General features: G+C 49.4%; 1 protein-coding gene across 1 annotated transcript in view; it reads left to right on the top strand.

The window, feature by feature from the left end:
• Positions 1-26,280, top strand: part of SLIT3 (slit guidance ligand 3) — a 705,033-nt gene that overhangs the window by 32,396 nt on the left and 646,357 nt on the right. The gene's annotated exons all lie outside the window — the stretch shown is intronic.

Genomic DNA, 26,280 nt, shown 5'->3' with positions numbered 1-26,280 from the left:
GCACAGCTGCTCTGTGTAAGTAGTTTGAAGTCACTAGCCACTCTCCAGGAGAGGCATGTGACATTGTGCTTTGGTAAGGACTCAGAAACGCAATGGGGGTGGGGGTGGGGTGGGGGAGCTGTTATACTCTGTCCCATAGGGCCCCTCTCTGAGTTGGAATCAATCTGACAGCAATGGATTATTTGGGTCTGAACCATTTCAGGAGTTTGGCTATCACTATACAATAGCTGACACAAGCTAGTGGTTTTATATGTATTTACTTGTCAGAAGTGTTCGGCGACGCATTCCGTGCTTCCTTATGCGAGCATACCGTCTGTGTCGCCACATCTCAGTGTGCAGAGGCTCTGCTGTGGTTCGTTGTCCATGCGTCACGCCCAGTCCCGTGCACACATGAAGGCACCGTTGCCGGGTCCTGCGCCACCCCTGTCCCGTGATCGGCTGCGGACTGGACCGTTGTGCTCCACAGGGTTTTCATGGGTCGGTTTTTGGAAAGAGATCACCAGAATGTTCTTCTTAGTTGGTCTTAGTTGGGAAGCTCTGCTGACACCTGTTCATTGTTTAGCTACTCCTGAGCCCCCACGGAATGATGGGTGGTGGCTATGGATGAAGATCCAGGGCTGGACATGCTACGTGGTCTCCCTCGGAAAGCCTGAACCACACTCACTGCCACTGGGTTGATTCTGCCTCATAGTGACCCCACGGGATGGAATAAAACTGCCTTTGTGGGTATCTGGGACTCTACATCCTTATGAGAGTAAAAAGCCTCATCTTCATCCCATGGAGTGGCTAGTGGTTTCAAACTGTCGGCCTGTGGTTAACAGCTCAACGTGTACCCCACTATGAACAGAATTCCACCTCGGCACCGCCACTGTTCCCGGCAAGGACTTAGGCTCTGCCACTTAGATTTTGAGTGTCTGGAAGTCAGGAATTTCACCATCGACTTCATATTACCTTGTGCAGGGCCTTGCATATGTGGGTTGCTTCAGGAATGTTAGCTTATTGGGTGGTTGGTTCAGATACTAAACCATTTACTACCTAAATTGTCAAAGCAGATAAGCACTGAAAGGATAACTCTTAAGTCAATCTCGACTTACCCAGCCAATGGCCTGGTGCTTGACACTCGTTAGTGTTCATGGAGTGGGTGGGGGACAGTCTCGTGGCTCCTCTGATCTCTTGAGTTCAGCTCCAGGCTGGAAGCATGGCCTCAAAGCCCAGGTGTGTGGGATTTCCCAGGGCTTGGAGTTTCCTGACAGAGCTGACCCACACCCCTGGCTGCACCTTTGAATCACCAGGGACTTTAAAACAATGCAGATGCCTGAGATCTCCCCTCAGGGAATCCGGCTTAGTGAGTCTGGAGTGTGGTTTGGACATTGCCTTTTGAATGGTCTCTGGGTGATTTGTACCGAGAACCTCTGGTCCCGAGTGCTGGGCTACTTCATTCTCTCATCTGCATTGACAGCGGTTATGCAAGGAGCCCCAGTCGCATAATGGGTTAATGTGTGGCTGCTTAACTAAGTGACCAGTAGTTCCAACACCCCAGCTGCTTTCTGCTCCCACAGATTGAGAGCCTTAGAAATCTGAAGGGGCTACTCAGCCCTCTGGGGTTACCATGGATCAAAGCTGTCTTAATGGTATTTGGTGGTCGTCGTGATGATGCCTATATGCAGGAGCCCTAGTGACACAGTGGTTAAAGTACTTACCTGCTAAACTAAAGGCCACTGGTTCAAAGCTACTGCAGGAGAAAGATGTGTTACTCTGCTTCTCTTAAGTTTTACAGCCTTAGAAGCCCTGTGGGCAGTTCTCCTCTGCCCTTTTTAGGATCACTGTAATTGGAATGGACTCAACTGCAGTGCAGGTTTTTTGTTTTTGTTTTACTTTGTTTTGTTTGGGGCACCTGTGTGGGAGTCACTTGGCTCTTAACGGAAAGGTTGAAGGTTCAAATCTGCCTAGAGGCTCCTGGGAAGAAATCCCTGGCAATCGACTTCCAGAACACCCACCATTGACAACCACAAGGACTGCAGTTCTGCCCTGGCACGCATGGTATTGCCAGGGTTGGAAGCAACTCAACAGCAACTGGTGCTGGTTCTGGAGTGGGTGTGCGCGTCTGTCGGCCTGGGTGAAGAGACGCTTGTGCCGCACGCAGTGTGCTCCTTCGTGAGTACCACACAGTGGGCATCTCTTGGGACCCTGAGGCGAGGATGCCGTGCCTGGCAGTTCAGGCTCAGATAAGAGTTGGCAGCGCGCCTGTGTGTGTTTGAGAGCATCCAGGATGCTTGCCTCCCGCTTGCCTTTGCCACATTCCAGGGCCCTGTTTCAATGATGAAGCAGGGGCAGTGGGTTGGATGCAGGTGGTGTGGATTTTACAAAGCCCCTTATTCTGTCTGGGTCCAGAAGGACCAGAACTTCCAGGGGCTGGGGCGTGGGACTGAGCATTTGGCATTCCGTGCATCCCGTGCAGAATTTGTTCTTGGGCTTCTCGGTGGAAATGCGCCCAGCTACTTGAGACCCACTTGCTGGCTGAGGGCTTTGGGAGAGATCATGACTGGGCCCCCACCCCAGCAGGCCGCTTGACTCAGCACAATCCTGGTGTAATTAAGCATGACAAGAAGAAAAGGGGGGAAAGGGCTGGTGCTTACCAGGGTGCACTCAGCCCAGATGCCCAAGCGCACAGGATATTCAGAGGTGCCAGCTGCTCTGGATTTTTGGGGAGCCAAGATATGGCTCACCTATAGCCATCTCCATCTCTTTGTTCCTGGCAAATTGAACTGCTTTCCGGTAGACGTGCAGGCTTCTGTCTCTCAGAGAGATGGTTGGGTGGCTGGCTCTTCCTTTGCTGCCTTCCTCGTGTGCCATTGGAAGCCACGAGTGAGGGCAAGATGACATTAGCTCATGCAGATCACCCGCTAATGTTTGGGTGTGTGTCAGATTCTGTGTTGAGTACCAGTGCAAGGACTGATCCGGGCACGACTTGGTTTCTTTTCTAACCAAGTTTTTACACAATAACTGAGAAAACACTCAGTCATTATAAAGTCTGGAGTCAAAACCAATGACCTCTGTGGGCCAGGCAGGCCATATAACTGGATGAATGGGACTGTCTATAAGTCAGAGGGCGAGGGGCCGTGGTGAACTAGGACCCACATGCCCACCAAAAGGCACTTGGGGGGGAAGGGGGATCCTCTTTGCCAGCCAAGCAAAACAGCATCTGTACAGTGAGACTCAGTTCATGGGCAGCCAGTAGTGATGCCCGCTTTTGGCCACGTTGGGTGGTGAGCACCCAGCTAATGGATCTGGAGACAGGAAGCCTGCAATGGACGCACCATTCCTGGGATGTTTGCGCCTGAAGCGTCTGCTGCAGGAGGCAGCATTCAGATAAACAGCTGAGTGCTAGTGAGTTGACTTCAACCTGGCAGCCTGGTGTACCACAGCCTGCAGCGATGCTTGGCCGAGCATGCCCTCCACCCCCAAGACGACTGTCTTGTTCGAGTCTGTCATTGCAGCTGTTATTCGAGACCATCTCCCTGAAGGGCTCACCTGTCTCCATCACACACAATGCTCTCTGTCAGCAGTCAGTTCTTTGTGATCATGTGTCTGAAGCGAGTGAGTTGGACAATGCTCTTTCGTGACCATCAGCTTCCCATTGGTGCATGTTGGGAAGTAGAGCACCAGGTCTTTCGTCCTCATCTATCTTAGCCTGGCGATTCCACTGAAACGTGTCCACCATGGGTGACAACGGTGGTATTTGAAATACTTGCTGGACAGCGTCCAGCATCTGAGCAACACACAAACCACCAAGTAGGACACGGCGGCAGACGGGTGGTGGCAAACAAACAGAAGGCGCTGGTGGGCAGGTGGCAGGGTGTGCCAGGACTGGCATGGGCTTCCCTGCAGGAAGGGAATGTCGCTGTTTTTTTCCTTCAGTTCCCTGCAGGAGCAAGAGACCCGAGGGGCGGAGGGAGGGAAGGCTGTGCACTCATTCCCCCTGTCCATCCTTCCTCAGCTTAAGCACCGTTTCATTAAGCGCTTGCTTGAGTCTGCCCTGAATCCCATGTTTCCTTTTGGGGGCCCCTGTTGCGTTCCCTGGAACCGTGCTCATTCTCCTGTCACTAAACTGTGGGCCCCAGTGTCTTCAGGGGTGTTGCTGGCTGCTATGCCCATGGCCCCATGGCCTCTGGGTTACACTTAGTGAAATGGGCTGTAGTGGGATTTTGTAGATACAGAGGTCTTGGGTGGTAGGAAGGGTTAAAGCTCTGGGCTGCCAATGGAAGAGTTACATGTTCAAGGCCTACCCAAGAAAAGCCTGGCAACTGACTTCTCAAAAGTCCGTCCGTGAAAACCCTACGGAGCACATGGGACTGCCAGGAGTCACAGTCAACTGCATAGCAACTGGCATTCTCATTGACATGTCTGCATATGCGTGTCCATGTGTTCGTGCATGTGCATGTGTGTGCCTGGATCCAGGACCCTCAAGGGTCCTCCTCCTCAGAGTCGGAGGTGGAAAGCCAGACTTGGACTCTGGGGGTGACGGCGATAAGGCTCTTTGTTTGTGTGTGAAGCACGCCCTGCTGCCAGCGCTCGCTTGCTGCTGATGGGGGACTCTTGTAGCACACGTCTCCTGATCGGTGGGGCCCTGCCATTGTTGCCTTCCTTGCAGTCTTCCATCCACGTGCTTGTTTTCCACGAAGAACGGGGGGCAGTGAAGTGGTTCTTGAATGGCCCCCTTTCTTCTTCCTCCTGAAACAATCCCTCCTTGCAGTGACCCACGTGCCAGCTCCAGGGCCCCACGCCACGTCAGGTCAACAGTGGCCCACGTGCCAGCTCCAGGGCCCCACGCCACGTCAGGTCAACAAACCACAGGCTGCAAATGCAGCCATTCGGGAGAGAGGAGTCTTTAATTTGGACTTAAAATAGCCTGCAGTCTGCGAGTTGGAGGGACCGGGAGTGGAGTGTAATCAGGAAAGTGGGTGTTGGGGACCCTCTCCCACCATGCCCAGGCTGAAGGCAGGCCTCAGGGTCACGGTCTGAGCTGGCACCCTGACAGCTCATTTGCAGATATCCCCTGGATCCCTTTCATACTGGAAGCATGAATGGCCTAACAATACAAAGCCTAGGATCTGCCCCTCCATCAGGGATCCCTTCCTGCCTTTCCTCCAAGCCCAGCGCTGTCATCACGTCACCGTGCCGCTGAACCCGCGGGGCTCACTATCCCCATCACCTTTCCTATGGGCGCCATTGACAGCGTGAGTGCTGAATACCACCCCTGGTGCCCCTGGTAACCGTACAAGCACAGAGAGGTTGAGCACCTATGGGCTGGGGACTGGTTTTAGGGGGAAATTGCTTGCTGACCTCTGTCCTAGAGTGCAGGGATTAGAAAGCCATGTGTTATTTTGGAATCCTTAGGGAGGCCTGGTGACATTGTGGGCTCCACATGGGGCTGTCAACAGAAAGGCCAGTAGTTCAAACCCCACATACCCCCCAGTCACTCCTTGGGACTAAGGCGAGACTTTCTGCTCCTACCGCCGCGGAAACACACAGGGGCAGTTCTGCCTTGTGCTGTTGCGGACTGTGCGTTGGAATCGACGCGGTGGCAGTGAGGGTTTGTTTGTTGGCATGGTGTGCAAAGGGTTAATATGATTGGAGGATAAATGAAAGGCTCCCCATTTGGATCTGGCCATAAGTGAGTGCCCAGGAAGAAAGCCCTGGTGATCTACTGCTGAAAACTCGACCACTGGGGACCCGGCCACACAGTTCAACTCAGCACCCATGGCTTGGCATGAATTACAAACTCGGGGACTGCCGCAGGTGTGAATTTTCATGTGGCCCTTCCTGGGCTGTGGCCTCGGTACACACTCAATGAACCCATCCATGGAAGCCACCCGTGGTGGGCTTGTTCACGCGTGATGCCGGACTCAGGGAAACCGCTGATTTTCTGAGTCTGAGCAAGTGAGAGGGAAACACACTCTCATCCCAGTGTCTGGGGAGAGGGAGGGCCGGCACTTCTCCCTGTGCGTCTTGTGGAAGTCTGTTGAAGAGAGGTGCTGACTCCCTGCAGCCCTGCTGAGGGGTAGAGATCTCTCCCTCACAAATAGACCTCGGGAACGTGCTCCGTAATGGAAAACAGATTTTCCCCTCCAGATAAATGGAATGTCCCCACCTCCCAAGCCGAGGAGGAAGTGGTTTCCTCTTCACAAAGGAAACAGATTGGACTCTCAAAGGAATCATCAGAGATGTTTTCAAAATTGTCATAATAAGCGAGATATGGTTTCGCGGATGATGAAAGTGGGATGGATGTGCCTTCCCTGGGCCTGGACATACAGCGCTGGTTGGAGGGCCCGTCTCCTCCTGCCTAATTTCGGTCCCTGGGCAGTTTTCCAGGGCCAGATGGACAGTGGCTCGGCTCGTGCCTGAGCAGTGAGATGGGGCCGCATCTTACTATAAAGCAGGCCTTCCAATAGGTGGATTCTAGTTAGACTCCCTGCTTACAATTTGTATCTCTGTCCCAGGTATACTGGATCAGAATTTACGTTTTAACAAGAGCTTACGGATACATAAATATCCCCGGTGGCGTAGTGGTATCAAATTAGGCAACAAACTGCAAGGTTGGTGGTTCAAAACCACCAGCTTCTCTGAGGAAGAAAAATGGTTTTTTTCTTACTCCTGCCAAGAGATACAATCTCTGAAACCCACAGGCTCAGTTCTAGCCTGTTCGATCAGGTTGCTATGAGCCAGAATTGACCCAATTCTGTGGGTGTGGTTTTAGGTTTTATGTTTGCATCAAGATCACCCGGGGATCATCTCCAGGATGAATGGGCTCAAAGCCCTCCCTTGAAGCACTGTTCTCTGGATACCCTTTGCCTTTCCACCTCTCCTGAAACACACCACTGAAGGCAGTCCTCATTCCACAGCCAGGCTCCCGGACAACTGCAGTTCATGTGGATCACTCAGAGATTGGACTGTGGAGGAAGACGGTGCCAGGAATGAGCCTAGCGGGCCGGGGCGCGGAGACTGGCTACATGCACGAGCTGTGTGGGCTGAGTTTCCAGGTGGCCAGGGCACTAGATGAAGGCAGGGAGCTCAGGTAGGTTGTAGAGAGGAGTCCCAGTCACCTGGGCCAAAGTCTGTGGGTTTGGCTCGGCGATGTTGTGCACAGGTGAGAAGATCAGATGTACAGGTAGAGTGATCAGGGTGAGTGAGGAACTGCAGTGTTTAACCAGTAGCTTTCATTCCCAGTTTTTGACTGGGCCCTGGAGACACCGAGGACACACTTCACAGGCTGGGCCCTGGAGCATGTGGGCTAGTTGGGGAGGTAGAAGGTGCTTCCTTGCTGTCATCCACTTCCCATGGGAGAAATGGGCAGGGAGCCCAGACCATTCAGATCTGCCCCCTCGCCTCATTATGCTAATCATTATCATAATGTGTGCATGTGTGAACTGGGCCCGGTTACTTCACCTCTGGAGACTTCAACCAATGGGACCAAACCAGCTGACTCATCGCGATCCCATAAGTTTCCCAGTAGGGCTGTACACCGCATTCAGTGGCTGTCATCAGCAGTTTGCTTTTCAGTGGCTGTGGAAGTAGATTGCCAGGCCTCTCTCCCAAGGCACCTCTGGGCGGATTCACCCAACCTTTTGGTTAGTCGCTTAACTGTTTGAGCCACTCAGGGACTAACTCTGAGTGTCCTGGCAAATTGGTTTAAAAATAGTATCCATTTCATAGGACTGCTATGAGGACTCATTACAGAGTAACTGTACCTAGTACCAGGGTATTAAACTGGGCCAGTCCGGTTCGACCCCCTGCAGAAATGGGCATTTCCACTTCAGATACATTGAACCGGACCCTACATTTTAACAAGAGTCCTAGGGGGATTTTATGGGAATTCTCAGCAGGGTCAAACCAGAATGAACCAGCCTAATACATTATGTGAACTTAGTATATATCAAAATGCTAATTGTTATTTCCCAGCAATACCTTATATACTTGAGTATAAGTCGACCAGAATAGCTGCCAAGGAACCCAATTTTACCACAAAAACTGCATTAAAAATGTGCTGAAAAAGCTAGGCTTATACTTGAGTATGTACGGTAACAATTTTCTACACTTGTGCAACGTTTTTGAAAAACCAATAAAACTCTATCACCATCTCCCAAACCCTTTGAGGTCCAGCACGTGCTGTGAACTCATTTTGCAGACGATCAGCAAGGCGTGTCTCCTGCCATCTAGTCAGTCAGGTGAGGACCTGCGGCTCCTGCCCTGGCGTCCCAGCTCCTGGCCTAGTTGTCAGCTTCTCCGTGCCGTCCTGCCTGCAGGCAGGGGTGTGGAGCCCTGTCACTTCTGTGCGTGATGCGCGGCTGTGCGAAACACATCGTCTGCTCTCAAGAAGCTGACAGCCGTAGTGTCGTTAGATGCCAGTGCGACTAAAGCCAAGCTGTAGATTTGACACCATGATGATTAAAACTCCGACAGCCTTCTTCACAGAAATAGAATTAAAAAAAAGACAAAAACGAAAACAAAGCTGTATAGAAGAGCAAGATGCCTGGAATAACTAAAACAATGTTGAAGGCGAAGAGCAAAGTTGGAGGACTCACTTCCTGATTTCAAGCACACGGCTGAGCAGCTACAATAATGAAAACAGCCTGGCCGCGGGGCAGCAACAGAGGCAAACCCAAAGGAGGAAAGCCGAGAGTTCAGAAATTAACACATCTCTGTGGTCAACTGATTTTTGACAAGGAAGCTATGTCCATTTGATAGGAAAGAAGAGTTTCTTCAATAAATGGTACTAGGAAAATTGGATTTTCACACTGCATAAAATTAGAACGAGAGCCATGCCTTGTGTAACACACACACACACACACAAATAAATAAAAATAATGGACTAAGGTTTAAATGTACAAACTAAACCACAAAATGAAGCAGGGGCAATGCTGTCCAGTCTAGCTTTCAGCAATGGATTGCTTCATATAATTTATAAAAAGCACAAAACACAATAAAATAAATAAATGGGACTTCATAAAAAAATAGAAAATTTTGTTCATCTAAACTCTTCACCAAATAAGTGAAAAGACGTTATTGACTAGAAGAATATCTTTAGAAACCATGTATCTGACAAGAATCTAGTAATCAATATGTGTATAAAACATAGGCAGCTTAACAACTAAAAGATTAACAATGGAATCATAAACTGGGCGAAGGACTTGAATAGACATTTCACCAAAGGCAGCACTCAGATGGCCTCCAGGCACATGGAAAGGTGCTCAACATCATTAGCCATCGGAGAGGGAATGGGAATCAAAATGACAATGACCTATACACTCCAATAAAAAGTGACAAACTCACTGCCATGGAGTCAATGCAGACTCTCACTGACCCTGTGACGGTGTCTCCGCCTGTGAAGCATGATGGGAGCAGACAGCCTCAGCTTCTTTCCGTGGGGCAGCTGGTGGGTTTGAAGCCTTACCACCTACCCTGCGGCGAACAGCCCCCGGCTCGCCCAACAGTGCCACCAGGGGTCCTTGACACGCATCCCAGGATGACTAAAGCACAGAACACGCTAAGTGCTGGGCATGTTGTGGGGAACTTGGAACCGCTGTCCATTGCTGGTGGGGAGGTACAATGGTACCGCCATTATCGAAGACAGGGTGGCGATGTCCCAAACAAACTACAAGTGGAGTTTCCCGATGACCCAGCAATTCCACCCTAGGTCTTTAGCTGAAAACCATGAAAGCTGAGGCGCAAACAGAGACTTGTCCTCCACTCTCCATTGTCACACCATTCACAATAAACACGGTGTGGCCCAAAGGTAGCAACAACCTACATGCCCGCTGACAGAAGAATGGATTTCAAAAATTACGATGCATACAGACAACATCAGCCAGTAGGAGAAATGAAATCCTGCTGCATACTGTGGAAGATATTATACTGAGTGAAACAAGCCAATGATAAAAGATGGCACAGAAAAGGCAAGTGTGCAGAGCACATTATTGGTGGCTACCAGGGACAGGACAACCCAACTCCACTGCCATTGAGTTATTTCTGACGCATAGCAACCATGTTAAGAATTCCGCAGAAGAAGTGTTCAGAATTCCCAAGCCCATAAAACATCAGGGAGTGGTGAGCCCAATCTTTCTCCTGAGGAACTCTTAGTGGGTTTGAACCTCTGACCTTGTGGTTAACAGTCTGATGCTTGCCCAATAACACCGCCCAAGCTCCTTCCAGTGGCAGGCGGGAAGGAGACAGAGCGTCTAACAATGCTAGAAACGTGTTGATTTATGGAATTGTAATTGCTGTCATAAGTTGTACACTTATAAAAGGTTGAATTGGCAGAAATTGTCTGCTAGATACATTTATAATCGTGGCAAATAAAAAGAATGGAAGAAACCTGGTAGCTGGTGAGGCTGTGTTTGCACACCCATACTTCTCTTGGGGTGGGTTGCTTGGTTTGGAAGTTTAGGGTCATGGATTAATGGGATGGCTCATAACTGGCCTGCTGGTCCATTCAGTGCTCCCATTCTACCACCGAGCATGGTGCCGTGGACTCCGGGCTTGCTGTGAGGTGCCGTTCCGTTGGTCGGCACTCACAGTGGTTCTGTGTGCCACAGAATGAAACACCGCCCAGCTCTGTGCCGTCCTTGTGAGCACTCTGACCCTTCAGTCCCTTGAGTGAAAGAAATGCAGAGTGAAATCTGTCTCATTGCGGCCACATTGTCCGTCCATTTTGTCATGGTCCCCCTTCTTTCACTGCCCCTCTACTTTACCAAGCATGATGTCCAGGGACTGGCCTCTCCGGATCACATGTCCAAAGGATGTAAGACTAAGTCCTGCCATCCTTGCCTCTCAGGCGCTTTCTTCTCCCAAGACATATTTGGGTGTTCTTTTGGCAGCCCATGGTACTTTCCATGTCCTTAGCCGACAACGCAATTCAAATGCATCCATTCTTCTACAGTCATCCTTATTTAAAACCAAGATTTCCCGTGGACAGGAGGTGATTGAAAACACCATGGCTGGGGTCAGAAGCTCCTTAGAAGCTCCAAGTCACCGCCTTTGTTGTCAACACTGGAAAGATGTCTTGTGCAGCAGATTGAACGTCCTTGGATCTCCAAAGGGCTCTGGTCCCCTGGGACAACACAGAAAGATGCTCAGGAATTGACGGAGGATATGAAATATGTGGCTAATTGCCTTCAGGAACAACTGTTGCCTGGAGACCAGTAGAGCTGGGTGCTGCTCCTACCATCACGGAACATACCCATCAAAGATTTGGTAGAAGCGTCTTGAGACGTGAAAATGGATTTCAAATTCTCCTGGACACTCCTTTCTGGAATCAAGGAGAGATGAACCCCAGAAACAATTGTATTGAGATAATCCTAAAACCTGAAGCCAAAAAACGTCCCCCGATGTCTTCTTGAAATGGAGCAAGCTTTAACTCAACTAACAAAAAGCGATCCGCCATAAATCCTTGTCCTCTTTTAAGAACTGTCTGCGTGGGATCAAGTCGACAAGAGCAACATGCGTGATGAGATGGGAGCCCTGGGAGCAACGGGTTTATGGCAACATGGGAGGAGGAGCGGAGGGAAGGAGTGGCTGCACCTCAGACGATGTCCTCCGAGGCTCTACACTCCACATGGGGCAACTGCAGAACTACGAGATAAACACAGCGGAGACCAGAGCGCATGGTAGCGTTGGGGACTGAAGAGCCTGGGTCTAGAAGTGGAGTTCTTCTCAAGTAGGAACCATGTGTACTGCCTGCAGCCAGAGAAGGCAGGCCGGGAGCCGGGCAGCTCTTCTCGCATGGCGCCAACAAGGTGACACCCAGAACGTTCGTGTGCTGGACCTGCAGAGACCTGCCCCTGGTTTCCTGCGTGTCACTCGGCAGATCCCCTCCATGCGCGAAATGAGCAGTGGCGCCAGCTCGCTGGAGGAGGATGGTGGTGCCGAATTGCCTCACCTCCCCGCCCCTCCCCCTGCTCCGCAACCGCCCTTCGCAGCAGCATTCTGTGATTACTTCGCATCGTCCTTCCCAAATGTGCAGCAAATTAAAGAGTTATTAGGGCAGGGCAGGACATGCTTGTGGGGAAGAATTTCCTTTAAAGACACAGCTCAGCCTGAACTCACTTTATTAGTGTTTATCCGGAGTACGTATCTCTTCCCGTGCAATCGTGTTTATATTCCTGCAGCAGTCACTGCATTCCACGGGCTGGGCCTTCCTGTTTTCTTACAGCGATTACTGCGCCCATATTAAACTTTAATAGTGGGCGGGCTCTGTGGCCGTGCAGGCTTGGAGATGTGCACCATTGAGAGAAGGACAGCCACATGTGGCTGGCAGACAGCTAGAACTGACAAGCTGTCTGCCAGCCCAGGGGACAAGGAGGGAGGATCCCTAAGAACAGAGGCTTGGTGGGGAGCCAGACCTCCCCAACTATTTTCCCTGTCACTTGCCTCTGACATTTGTGACACCGCTCGGATGGCTAGTTGTGTTGCTTTACCCCAGGATGCGCTCATCGCTGCTGGTTTCCCTGGTGTGTTGACTAACTGCGTGCCCATTGGCTATGAAGATTCTTCAAGTCTGGACAACGAAGCATATTGTTAGTGTAGTTCTCACCGATCCCCAGATGCCAGGTCAAAGTGAAAGACTGACGCTTGTCCTGGTAGCTCAGATGGAACCCGTGCACATCTGGCGGCGGCGTGTGCAAGTTGAGATCATTCAACAGGCCGTATTTGGGCTTTCTCTGGCCAGTCAGATAATTGTGAGTTGGAAGCTGGAAACCGCCAGCCTCTCCTCAGAAGAAAGATAAGGCTTTCTACTCCCGTTAAGTTAGTTGCAGGCTTGGAAACCCACGGGGACGGTTCAGTCCTGTCCTGGAGGCGCTCTATGAGTCAGAATTGACTTGATGGTGGAGAGGGGTCTTATTATTATGATGATTATTTATGGGCCAGGTAGTTTTACTCTGCCCTTTAGGGCCGCTACGAGTTGGAATCGACTCGATGGTGGTCCCTGTGTCGGCCAGGCATTGTGCTGAACTCTGGAGATTCAAGCAGCTGGAATGTATCCGTTTAGCTAATATACAAGATGACTTTGACCTTTCAGAATTCTGTGTTTCTTTTTTGCAAATGAATTAACTATATTCTCTGATATCAACAACTAAGTGCCTGAATAAAGATGCCCATTTGGTACTTAGTAGCAAGCAGCTGTCAAACTGAAAATCAAATCCATAGGCGTTCAGTTGAATTCTGACTCACGGCAATCCTACGGGACTAAGTAGCCTTGCCCAAGGCACTCTCAAGACTGCATGAATCTTTAGAGAAACAGACTGTCCCGTCTTTTTGCCATGGAGTGAGAGGGGGCTTTGAACGGCTTGCTGTGCGCTGATCAGCTGAGCCTTTAACCACTGCCCCCCAGGACTCCTTGTGTGACCACAGACAAGTGTGTTAGTCGTTGTACGCCTCCAGGTACTCATTCAGAGTGGAAATCACAATAACATCTATCCGCTCCTCTGGCTGGAGGAGAACCAGAAGCTCTGAATGTGAAGTACGTAGTATAGTGCTTGCCATTTGAAACAGCACACAATCCACGCTAAGTCTTTCCTGGTAATTATTCATTCAGTGGGTAGTTCCTGAAACCCTACTGTGGGCTGGCTGCAGCATAATGCCTCTTGTTGGCTAAGAGGTAGACTTCTTATAGGAAGCATATTGAGGAAGATGTGTATGAGCATAATTCAAAGCCAATGACAATTTTAGCCTCTGTCTCTGGGGAATCAACCAGTTAATTTCCCTTATTTTGGAGAGGTAACTTTCCCAAGATCATGTCTTAAAAAGACCAACACAGCCTAACTCTAAGGCTCTCGTTTCCCTCACCGCTGTATCGCCCTGTGTAACAGTCAACACAAGCGGGGCTGTGCTGTGGCACAAGCAACCCCACACTACCTGTTGCAAAATAATAGCCTTTGGTTGTTGCCTCATATTGTGGTCTGGGAGAGATGGTGGGGTGATGGCAGCAGTCTCTGTGTTCTACACACTAACCCAGGAAGCCAGGCTCCTTCTGTCTTGGACATCACCACTTTAAACCCTTTCATTACCTATGGGTCATGCAGACCCATCCGCATTTCCTTCCCCTGGGCTTTAGGGGTGACTGGTTTCCCACTGATCGCACATGCAGACATCCGGAGGAGCCCGTATACCCGAAATAAAAGAAATGTGTGCCTCACAAGTTGCTATTTAAAGAGTATGTCTAAGATGATGCAGTCCGGAGGTGTGATTTTGCAAAACCTTTGCCCATTTGGCTTTTTTATTGGGAGAAAAGCGATAGAAGTATATTTGCAGGTTCCTGTGCAGTATTTGAAAATTGCCTTTTTTCATGACAATTTCATGTGCACGAGAATACCACATCTTCAAGTGCCCTAAATTGTATGTGCCTTTCAAGGGATCTGGGAAAGGGTCTAGAGCAGTGGTTCTCAACCTTCCTGATGCCGTGATCCTTTAATATAGTTCCTCAACCATAAAGTTATTTTCTTTGCGATTTCAGAACTGTAATTTTGCTACTGTTATGAATTGGGAAACTCCCATGAAAGGGTCATTCGACCCCCAAAGGGGTGGCAACCCACAGGTTGAGAACCACTGGCCTAGAGGGATATATGTGCCCCATGTACTTTTACTCTGGGTCCTGAGTAACAAGGGTGTCCCACGTAATTCTTCCCTAGAGTCAAGTGGGACATATGTGCCCTATGTGATCTGACCTTTAAAGATCCAAGGGACTCATGTGTCCCACAGAAATACACATTACCATCCAGATACACAGTAAGATTTCGGCAATGCTCCTTGATGTCACATTCTTTTCATTAGTGAAAACACATGATATCAACACAAAATTTGAGGTGGAAAATTATTGGTCACTAAAAGGCCCAGGATGGTCATAAGAAAGAGAAGGCACTGCGCCGCTGATCGGGATGGAATACGGCATGTGCAATGAGCATCCATTATGTCTATCCACATCCCTTTAATCAGAAGTCAGCCACGTAGTGCCAACTCAACTCAAAAGGTACTGGGGGTTGTAATCTGGTGTTTTGCCTAAATTTATAAGGTGACCAGATTTTAACATCGGCAAAGTGGGACACTGTTGATAAAACGCATACCCTGGCGAAATAACCATATGGCAGTTGAAAACCGTAGGCCCTAGCCTGTCTTGCATTCTTTCCCAAAATCGGGACTTTTTAAAAACGCTGCAGGACGCCCGGGAAAAATTGTTAAAAATCGGGACTGTCCCGCCACAAGCGGCCCTAAAAGGAAAAGGACGTAGTTTGGTGGGCACACAGCATTGCTCCTAAAGTGTTTCCCACTTTGCCTGGCACGTCCACTAAGGCCACCACCAATCTCTTCAGGGATCTCAGTTTCCTGCGGCTGGGAATTGAGGACGCCTCTGTTCCCTCCGCCCTCACGGTCACCCGTGTGGGGACTGGTTGTGTGAAGGTCTTTTTAGGAGAGTCTGGAAGGGTCTGAGGCAGCAGTTCTCAACCTGTGGGTCATGACCCCTTTTGGGTTGACCCTTTCACCGGGGTTGCCTAAGACCATTGGAAAACACATATTTCTGATGGTCTTAGGAACTGAGACCCCACTCTTCTATCTGTCTCTAGGCGGGTCCGCCCACCTACGAGTACCTGCTGTGGAGACTGTTAGCCATGCTACACCATGCTTCAAGACATTTCATTGATTTTTCGTTAGCAATTAATATTTTACAATACATAATTACATATTGTTTTGTGATGAACCACCATGTTTTAATGATGTTCAGTTTGTAACAAATGAAAATATAGCCAACATATCAGATATTTACATGATGATTCATAACAGTGATGAAGTAGCAATGAAACAAATGTTATGGTTGGGGGTCCCCACCACATGAGGAACTGTATTGAAGGGTCACGGCGTGAGGAATGTCTGAGGTTTCTCAATGTGATGGAGATGGTCCTCAAGGGTGGACCCTTCGCCTTCATTGTCATCCCCGGGCCGTTACTGCTCAGGAAAGGGTCATTTGCCTGAGTTTGGAGCGGAGAGACTTTGGGGAAGGATGTTTTCAGTGAGGTGCCCTTGGTGTGGGTGTGTCACAAAGGGCAAGGACGATGCTGAGGCCTCCTTTAAAGGTGCCCCTCAAGGGGAGGAGGGGACTGAGGGAAGAAGGGTGGGTTACACCATGTCCCACATCTTCCCTGGGCTCTCTTAACGCGTGCCTAGTCATCCACGTGTTGATGATGGACCGACGGACAGGAAGAGCCCTGTGTTAGTATCACATGATGCGTTGCATCGCCTTCCATCCTGGCACCCCACTAGTGAGGGGGGTAGTTATTCACTCCATTTCACAGAACAGTCTCGAGATGGTAGCTTACAATGGGCGGCAGGAACTCACCTAACATCACCCCTCGTGAGCTCAGCCTGCCCGACTCCAGGATTGCCGTTGTAAGCATCATGCTGGGTTACAGAGATCTCTGACTCAAATAAAGAAGTGGCCAGGCAAGAAGTGACACCAGGGAATGAAGCAGATAAGGTCGACAAGTGAATCATGGAGCACTTACCTTGTAAATATATATATGAGCAATCAATAGCCCTTAATTCTAGCTGTGGTCATCCTGAAAGCCAACGGTTATCAGATCATCTCATGAATATTATTATTATTTCCAGCAAGCCAGAGGACCAGATCAGTATGTAAAATGCCCCAACATTGGCAATGTCATTACAAACCTTAACACTCACCGTGAGGGTGAGACTGAATGAGGTTCTTGCTGGCCAGAGTTGCCCTGTGGGCTCCTGGTGTCTCTTTCGCCTCCAGCAAAGAGAGAGCTCTGCCCATGTTTGTCCTTTCTGCTGGGGAATGAAGCTGTGCAGAGCAAGAGAAGGGCACAGAGTCCCCCTGCTCCTTCCTGGAGGAGAGCCTGTGGAGACCCCACACTTCAACTCCTCCTTGCAGGCCCTCACCACCACGATGTATCACAGCCACCCAGCCTGCCCTGCTGCGGGCCGGCTCATCTCCCTGCAGGTAGCTGTCTGCAAAAGGCTGGCTGGAAGCGTCTGCAGGTGTAAAATTATATATGCAAGTGTAGTGCCAAGCCAAAACTCTAGCCCAGAGAGGCTTAGTTCCCAAACAACTGAGGTAGTGTGAAGCCAGTTTTCTTAATCAAATTCAGTCGTTTCTTTCCCGAATGCGTGCATGTTTTAAACTTGTATGTGGTTATGTAACGGATGAGAATGAAGTGCAAAACTCAGGACATAATTGAATAACGCCCCCCGCTGTGTGAGCGGGGAAGGTAAGGCCGGGGCTGGGAGCTCTGCTGGGGTGAGTCACGGCGAAGCGTGGCCAGCTGGGACCTTGGTGGGATGGTAATTTGAAGGTTCATGTGTGCATGCTAAGGAGCCCTGCTGGCCCAGTGGGCAAACTCTTGGCTGTCAACCTACAGGTCAGCAGTTCAAACCCATCAGCCACTCTTTGGGTGAATAATGAGGTGGTCTGCTTCCACAAAGAGGCATCGCCTCAGAAGCGCTCTGGAGTGGTTCTACCCGGGAATTAACTCGATTGGAAGTGAGAATTTTATTTTGGAACGTTTGCTATTTTCTCTTCTTACTCAGGAAAGGGGGTGGACCATGTGAGGCCTGCTGGGGACAAGGGACAAAGAAAGATAGGCATCCATTCAGGCAGGAGCAGCTGAGAAACCCCCTAAGCTATCTTGGGAACCCATAAAACCGGACAATGCAAAGAATGAACCCTAGTGTGAACTATTACAATAAATAAATAAAACTCATGGCCATTGATTCAATTCTGACCCTCGGCAACCCTACAGGACAGCATAGAACTGCCTTTGTGGGTTTCCAAGACTGTAGCTCTTAACGGGAATAAGAAGCCAAGTTGGTCTCCCTAGGAGCAGCTCGTGGTTTCGAACTGCTGAATGTTTGCCTAGCAGCCCAACATATATCCTACTGCACCACCAGGATGCCTCCTGTGAACTTCTGTTAAACATGTGTTTGTGGCTGTCTGGGAGTGCATTTAAACTCGTGGCAGGCTTGGGCAGGGTAGAACGAAACATTGCCTGGTTCTGTGTCATCCTCACTATTGTCACCGTGTGCTGTTGGACCAGTCCATCTCAAAGAGCATCTTCCTGACCTATAGTGGCTCTCTACTGCACTGAACATAGAAGCCTTCTAGCAATTGATTCCTCCTGATAAGGACAAGGTTCACTGGCTAATTTTTGGAAGTAGATCACCAGGGCTTTCTTCCTAGTCTTATTCAGGAAACTCCACTGGAAAAATGTCCACTATGGGGAGCTGCTGGTGTTTAGAATACCAGTGACATAGCTTCATGCATCACAGGAAGATGCAAGCAATCACAGCAGGCAAACGAGAGGCAATAATATTCAATACAATAATCAATATTGGTTCATTGAAACAGGTGCTATAGGAATGGAAGCTATAAACAGGAGCAAATGTGTTCATGGGTAAATAGGAATTCCGCTTTCCATGCAACTTTTCTATCTAAGCACTTGGAACTGCCCTACAACTATAAAGTCTATTAAAAATGAATAACAGGATTTTAAAACAAAACAAAATAATTTCCCTTGGGATGCTCAAGGGCCCTCCTGCTCTGGCCAGATTGCTGGAACCTAGCATGGATATTGCTCTACTGCCTCGCAACTTTTGCTATGGGGAGAGTTTCATTTCAACTAGACTTTTTCTTTCTTTCTTTTTTTAAGCCTTGACATTTTGGGGAAAGGCTGTTACGTGAGCAAAATAGATGAGGGCAAGGTGAAAAGTATTACAAAACCATAGGAACCTTCTTTAAACAAAAACGTGGAGTTGTGAAGCTACTGCTTCTGAGCATATCCTCCGTCTAGGTGAAAGGTATTACAAAACCATAGGAACCTTCTTTAAACAAAAATGTGGAGTTGTGAAGCTACTGCTTCTGAGCATATCCTCCGTCTAGGTGAAAGGTATTACAAAACCATAGGAACCTTCTTTAAACAAAAACGTGGAGTTGTGAAGCTACTGCTTCTGAGCATATCCTCCGTCTAGGTCTGTGCCCTTCTGAAGGTAGTCTTTCCATGTCTCGAACCCTTTCCCAAAGCATTCTGCTTTCTTCTATTAAGGCAGGTCCAAATGGCAGCTTTGTCTTCTTTGCGGGCCTCAAATCATGTGCCTTTGAAATGCTCATTGAGTTGGGGGAACAAGCAAAGCCTGAAGTGGCAAGAGCAGGAGTGTAGGGTGGATGGGGTAAGGTTACCCAGGTCAAGTCTCAGACAGCGCTGGATGCCCTACAAGAGTGAGCAGGGGCATGGTTGTGAGGGGGGGGCGGGATTCCTTCATCCAACTTGCCTGGCAATTTCCTCACAATGTAATTTTCAATTTTCTTAAAACCTTGATAATAATCTCTGGTGATCTCCCTGTGTCCTTCAAGAAAATCGATTACTGCCGCCCCTTGGGAGTCCCAAAGAGTGGCTGCAATAGTCTGCTGAACTGATCTCTCTGCTCTGAAGCAAACCGGCCCAGCAGATCCCTCTTTGAAACCACTGCTTTGATTGGGTCTTGAAGCCGAAGGCAGCCTGGTGAGACGCTGACAAATGTGTCCCAGAGGGAACTTGTCTGCAGCGATCTACTCCGTGCAGAGACAGGTTGAGATGCATTTTGTTTGGAATAAACCCATGCCTGTATGAATTGGGACCCCGATAGCAATACGTTTTCATGTACCCTCAGATTTGCTGCAAGAATCATTGAAAATACTGATAAACTGAGACACAAAATGTGATAGATAAATAAATAAATAGATAAATAAATAAATAACAACACCATCAAGCAAGCTCGTGTAGGCTCCAGAGTGTCTTCCAGGGCCTCACCGTACACGAGCTGTGAGAGAGAAAGTGCAGGCAGAGAACTGGTGGTGTGTGCTCCCTCCGAGCGTCAGCATCCTCTGGGAGATGCGTTGAGCACCCAGGCACAGGAGACGGGCAGTGACGCACCAGGTGGGAGGAAATGTGAGGGAAGACTGAGATGGGTTGTGCAGGGCTCCATGATTGTCGAGTCCAGAAGTTTAGAGGAGGGAGAAGTCAGCGTGGGAGGGAGTGTCTGGGGAACATCTCAAGAGAGGAGGGGGACAGAGCCTGAATTTAGGGGTAGGACTTGCGATTTGGATGGACCCTGGAAGACTTTCCAGGCCAACAAGTAAGAGTGGCCTGTGTGGCTGGGAAGGCAGTGATGTCTAGTGGCAGAATCCTGTCTTGCATGCAGGACAACCCGGTTCCGTTTCGAGGCCATATGCTCTGTGCGGCCATGATGGCGAGCACGTGCTATTGGTGCTTCCAGAACAAGATTAACGAGAAAGGAAAGTTTGGCAATCTACAGGTCAGCCACTGGAAATGCCATCCTATCATGGGTGCTGCAGGACCGGGTACTGCTTCCTGCACCATGGGCAGGGGCTGACCAGCTGGCAGTTCACAGCAACAAGTGCCAATGGACTGCTGAGCCTATGACTGGACTTGGGGCATTAGCAGGTGGTGCAGGGTGGCGACAGTGCTTAGTAATTATCTGTGTACAGAAAGAAGGAAGCATCAAGTGAGGCAGGCTGAGGACAGCGACAAGACCCACCTGGCTGGAGGGCTGATGAACCCTGGCGTGAAATGGGCCTTTGATGGACGTTTACCAGGTTGCCTGCTAATTCATTGAACAGGAAGCATGGATGTCAGGGGAAAGAAGCGGACGGCTGTTAAATGAATTACTTCCCTACTTGACCCCTTTCACGGTTCCCAGTCGCTGAGGGCATGGCATGCACCCCCATGGATCTTGTTCAGTGTGACGTCACCTGCCTCTTGGGTCTCCTTGGGGACCCAGCTTCCCTGCCCGCGTTCTTCCCCGTCCTCCGGAGCACCTTTCTGTCACTTGCCCCCTTCATATGCTGTCTTTGCCCAGGACCTTTGCTGTTCTGTTTCTCTGCCTGGAAGCATCTTTAAGCTTCTTCCCTCACTGGCTTCTTGTGTCCTTTTGGTTTCCGATGAAATAACTAACACTCTCACTGCACCGGTCCTTCCACCTTCACTCTGCTCACCTCACGCTGAGATGGGTTTGTGCTCATTTACTTATTGCCACCAGTACTTCTGACATTGACCTGGGGTTGCCTGCCTCCCACTGTATTGATTTCCTGTCGCTGTGTCACATGGATACCAGAGATTTAGTGTTTTAACACAACATCCATTGATCATTTCGCAGTTGCCTGGGTCCTCTGCTCAAGGTCTCCGGAGGCTGCAACCAGAGTGTTGGTTGGGGCTGGGGTGGCATCTGAGTGCTCGCCTGGGGAAAGGTCCCTCCCGTGCTCTCTCAAGCATAATTCTGAGAGAACTGGTTCCTTGCAGGCTAACTTAAATGGAAGCCCCCGTTTCTAACGTGTCAGTTATAGGTGAGGCAACGCTCAGCTACCATATCCTCCCACCCCCCAATATGACTCCTGGCTTTATCCCAGCCATTAAAAGGAGTCTTCAAGCAAGATAGGGTTTCTGGTCTGAGAAACATAATCACTGAGCGACATCTCTTCACCTGTGCTGATTGTACTGGTTGGAAGCAAGTCCCTAAGCCCTGTCCACATTCGAAGAAAGGAAATTGCACAGAGGTGACTACCAAGAGGCGGGGCTTGTGGGGATCACATCAGGTCTTGAGCCGTACCTTCAAATAGCATCACCATTTCTGGAAAGCAGATCTCGTTTTTTTCAGAACTCTGTCCTCATCCTCAAGAGCCTTGGGGGTAGAGTAGGTTAAGCACTTGGATGCTAACCAAAACGTCAGCAGCTTGAACCCACATGGAAGAAGGACGTTATCATCTGCCCCTCTACGTAGCCCAGCCCTGGACAGCGTAGGGGGCACTTTTACTCCGGGAGGCCACTCTCCATTGGAGTAAACTGTATGACAATAGGTTGGTTTAGTTTGAGTTGATGTTTATTCACATGCAGAATGCCAGGCCTAGAGTACTAGAGGAGACATGTCAGAACGGTGTTTCATAGAGGAAGGAAAAGCAAAGGGAACTGGTGCTAGATGCTCTACCAGCTCAATACATCTACTTGCCAGTTAATCTAAGTCAGACCCTCTGGCCTTTTGCATATTGTTTCCTTTACCTGGAACCTTCTCCCCACCCCGCCCCCATATTCTCATGCATACCGAGCTGTGAAAAATTCATTTTTGAGTTCTTAACACAAAATGTCACCTCTTCAAGGAAGCCTTCCCTGCTCCCCTGGAACCTGATTACATTGATACTCTTTCTCTTGCTCCGTATTCTCCCATTAGCTCTGATTCCTGCCTCTGGCACAGTAAAGAGCAGGAGCCCAGGGGCCGGATCAGATCCGTAGCCTGTTTTTGGTCAATACGGTTTTAGTGGAACAGTCACTTGTCTGTTTGCGTTATGTCCACGGTTGTTCTCACACGGCAACAGCTTGGCACAGGTGTGACAGAAACAATCTAACCCGTAAAGCCTAAAATGTGGCTTCGCTAGTTCTCTGGAGAAACGCGTGCCAGTCTGAGGTGTGCAGTGCTTGTCACATTTCGTGGTAATTGCCCGTTTATTTATTTCTTCGCTGTGAGACTTGGAGTTTCTTAAAGGCAGGGATGAGATGGCAATGTTGTTTATAGCTTTAATCCCCAGCATTTATCACAGTGCCTGATGCTTAATGGCCAAGGCATATCTGTTCAATGAATGAATAAATGCAAGATTGAATGCTGTACGAGTCATAACATAAAACAAGTGGAAAATTGAAGTTAGGATTCTTCTTTCAAGGAGGGCTGGCTTATGAAGAGAGCTTCTGGAACCAGGTGAGGGCTGGTCCTGAATAGCATGCGTTGTGACCCTTAGGGGGAACCAGGAGAATAACTCCGATTGCCCCAGACTGCTCCCTTCCTTCAGTCTTCTTCAGAACTCAAGGAAGCAAAGGGCACAGGAACTGGCCCTGTGGGGTGGTCCACTCTGATCAGCAGAGCAGGGTGGACTGGTTGGGGAACAGGCTCCTGGAACTAGCCAAAGTCTCATGTTCCTTCTGGTTTCGTGTGGAACTTCTGCTGGAATGAGGTCAGGTGGGAGTAGGACCCTCTTTCATTCTGTCCTGTCTTATCTTCTCCCTAGGCATGATTCCCTAAGGCGGCCTATCGGCTGTGGACACCCTCCCTTCATGGAGATTCAGGAGTTTCTGTGACTTGTCCTCAGACCTTTCATGACCCTGTGAGCCTCAATGTCACCTCTGTTAGCATCAATCCACAATGGCTTCCTCTCCATCTGCTCCAGGAGGTCTTCTCTCTACCCGCTAGCTCTCCATGGTCTCAGAAATCCCCGTACCTACGCCGTGGGCCTCTAGACCACACCTCTGACATTCAGCTTTGCACAGTTTTTATGAAATTCTCTAAATCCATTCCCTCAAGTAGATCTCAAGCTCCTGGTGGACAAAGAACAATCTGAAGTCTTTCCCCATCTCCCCTATTTGCTCGGGCCCTAGAAATATGAGAATTAGAGATTCTAACATCGATAGGCCTTACCAGACCACATGATGTCCCTGGTGCAGCTAGGCAAGCACTCAGCTGTTAACTGAAAAGTGGCAGTTCGAGTTGGTCCAGAGACAGACACCTTGGAAGAGTCTAGAGAACTACTTGTAAAAAATCAGCCCTTGGAAATCCTGCAGCGCACATTCTACTGTGACTCCAAAGGGTTCCCCATGAGTTGGAAACAGCTCGATGGTAACTTGTTTTATGGGCTCATAGTTCTACCTCCCTAGGCACCATGCCCAACCAAGTGAGCATTGAGTCTCTGCTTGCTTACTCCATTCTGTCTATTCCACAAGGACTTAAAGTCTCAGAAACCCATGGGAGCAGTTCCACTCTGACTTACAGGGTCGCTATGAGTCTAATCAACTGAAGAGCAGCGAGTGGGTTTTTGAGTTCTTGCCTTTCTGACTGAGCGACAAAGGATCATTCCAAATGCTGTTGAGAATGTACTGCCTGGGACACTCTCCCACTGGATTCTCAAGGGAAGCTTATAGAGATGGAATTGCTGGCCCTACTTTTCAGCAGTCGCAGCACGACCATCGACACTAGCGGGATGCCTTTCAGTGCATTTCCCAAAGTCACTCAGCCAAGAAGGAGGAAGCTGGGACTTAAGTCCACGTCTTCTGAGTTTATAACTGAAACCTTTCCTCCACAAGAGGCTGCCTCTCTGGAGCCTATTTCCTAATCTCCACCCCCAGATGTTCCCTGGCAGAAAGGAAATTTTGCAAGAATGCCATAATTAATAAAAAGAAGGGTACGAGTATACATGTGCCAAGATAGCGACATGTGGCCTGCCCTGGGAAAACCTCATTTTTGTTTCAGTTGTTCCAGAGTTGCTCCGAGTTCTCTGCCCTCCGCACCCCACCCAAGGTGTCAAACAGATGTGGAAATGCCACAAAGCTCCAAGTCCCAGTGTGGGCTTATGATTCATGATTGGGGCTGGGGGAGGGTGGGAGAGTGCTTGTGATGGCTAGGGCACCTCCTGCTTCCTGATGCTGGCTAGATGGCGGTGATCAAGCAGCACCATGGAAACCCTGGCAGGAGCAAACACATTGTCAACACAACACGTCCCCTGGAGTATGCAGAGGGGCTCTGCTTGCCCCTGGCTTGATTTGGACACAGGATAGGAGGTGTGTCCTCTAGCAAAGGAATCCCTAGAAATACCTCTGCTGTGTTTAAGACATGGGGGGGGGGGGCAAATTCTGTCCCCTTATTTATTCATTTGCTGGTTTTGCCCACTCAGAGGAGGATCCCAGAGATGGGTGAGCAGCAAGATGTCATGGTTCAAACATGGCCTCCCACGCCCCCGGCCAGGTTTAACCCCAGCCTTGTCACGCTTACTGGTTGTGTAAACTCATAGCAAGATTCTTTATGAAAAACAAAACAAAGCATCTTCTCTTCTAAGTTGGGGTGATGGGCGAGAGCAACGAAGCTCCAGCTTCCTTATCTGACAACTCGGATAGTGAAAGCACCTACCACATAGTTGCTCTCTTGATTTCAGCGAGGGAGCACGTACCCTCTCAATGCCCAGTGTCAATAGAGGACTAGTCCATATCAGCTCGTATTCAGGCTTATATGTGATATTTTTATACACTTACAGAGGTAATCACCTCTATGGTCATAACTGTTGTGAAAGTAATTACTTAATGGAAAGCCCATGATTCATATGTATTGCATTTGTCATAGATGCACTGCAGGGAAAGGTACTCCCCAGATATTGATACCTTATTTCTGGATCGTGCCTGGGTCTTACATGGGTCACTTAGATGGGACTCTGTCCCATGCAGTCATTCAGAGACTCAGGTACCTTCCATCTGCCAGCGCTGCTGCCATACTGGGGAGTCTCCGCTGTGTTCGTTGAATCTAGTCCAAGATGAAGAAAGAGAATGAATGTGGAGGGTGATACAGGAACATGTATGGATCGGACATATATTACTTCTGCCCATATAAAATGTATAAGGAACTCATTCATGTGACAGCACCGCCTTGCAAGGGAGCCTGACAAATATAATCTCTCTGTGCACAGACAAAGGGAACTGGTGGACAGCTGGTTGGTTTCTGCCAGTGTTCAGACAGCTCAGTCTTCCAAATGCTGAGTCTCTGCTTGAAGTCACCATGCAGCCCCCACCCCCATCCCCACTGCCTCGATCCTTAGGATTTCAGCAGCATAGCCTGTGTCCCTGTACATCATAAATGTTAATCGAAAATATTGGTGCCGCAGCCACTGGCACATACTGCTGCGATGCCATGCTGTGTCTCAGTAATTACACTCGTGGTTGCATTGTCATATTCGCACTTGTAAAGGCCCCCAAACCTCCATCCCAGTGCTGATGGGCGACGAGAAGAATGTTGTGGCCATTAGGAGCACTCACAGGTCCCTGCCTGAATGCCGGTGTCACAACCCTTGGATAAGCGTGCCCTTTCCTTTTATCTGCTGTTTCCAGCACTCTGCTTGGTCTGAGCAGTTGAAATACTCCCTCTCTCCATCACAGGCTTAGTGCAGAAGCATCCGTGTGGCTCTTTGGTTGCAGCTGTCAGCTGCTGTGAGGTCAGTCAGTCCCCAGTTTGTGGCAACCCCAGGGACAACAGAACCCCTCCCTTCCTCACCCTGTGCCATCCCTGTGACCGGTTGCAGATTGGACCTTGGAGAGTCATTGGGTTTTCCTTGACTGACTCGCAGAAGTCGATGGGCCAGGCCTGTCTTCCTAGCATGTCTTAGTTTGCAGGAACCTGGTCAGTACCATAGCAATATTC

This window comes from Tenrec ecaudatus, chromosome 2 (assembly GCF_050624435.1).
Source record: "Tenrec ecaudatus isolate mTenEca1 chromosome 2, mTenEca1.hap1, whole genome shotgun sequence".
NCBI lineage: Eukaryota > Metazoa > Chordata > Mammalia > Afrosoricida > Tenrecidae > Tenrec > Tenrec ecaudatus.
Note: the sequence above shows the minus strand (reverse complement) of the source record. Positions and strands in the feature narration are given on the sequence as shown.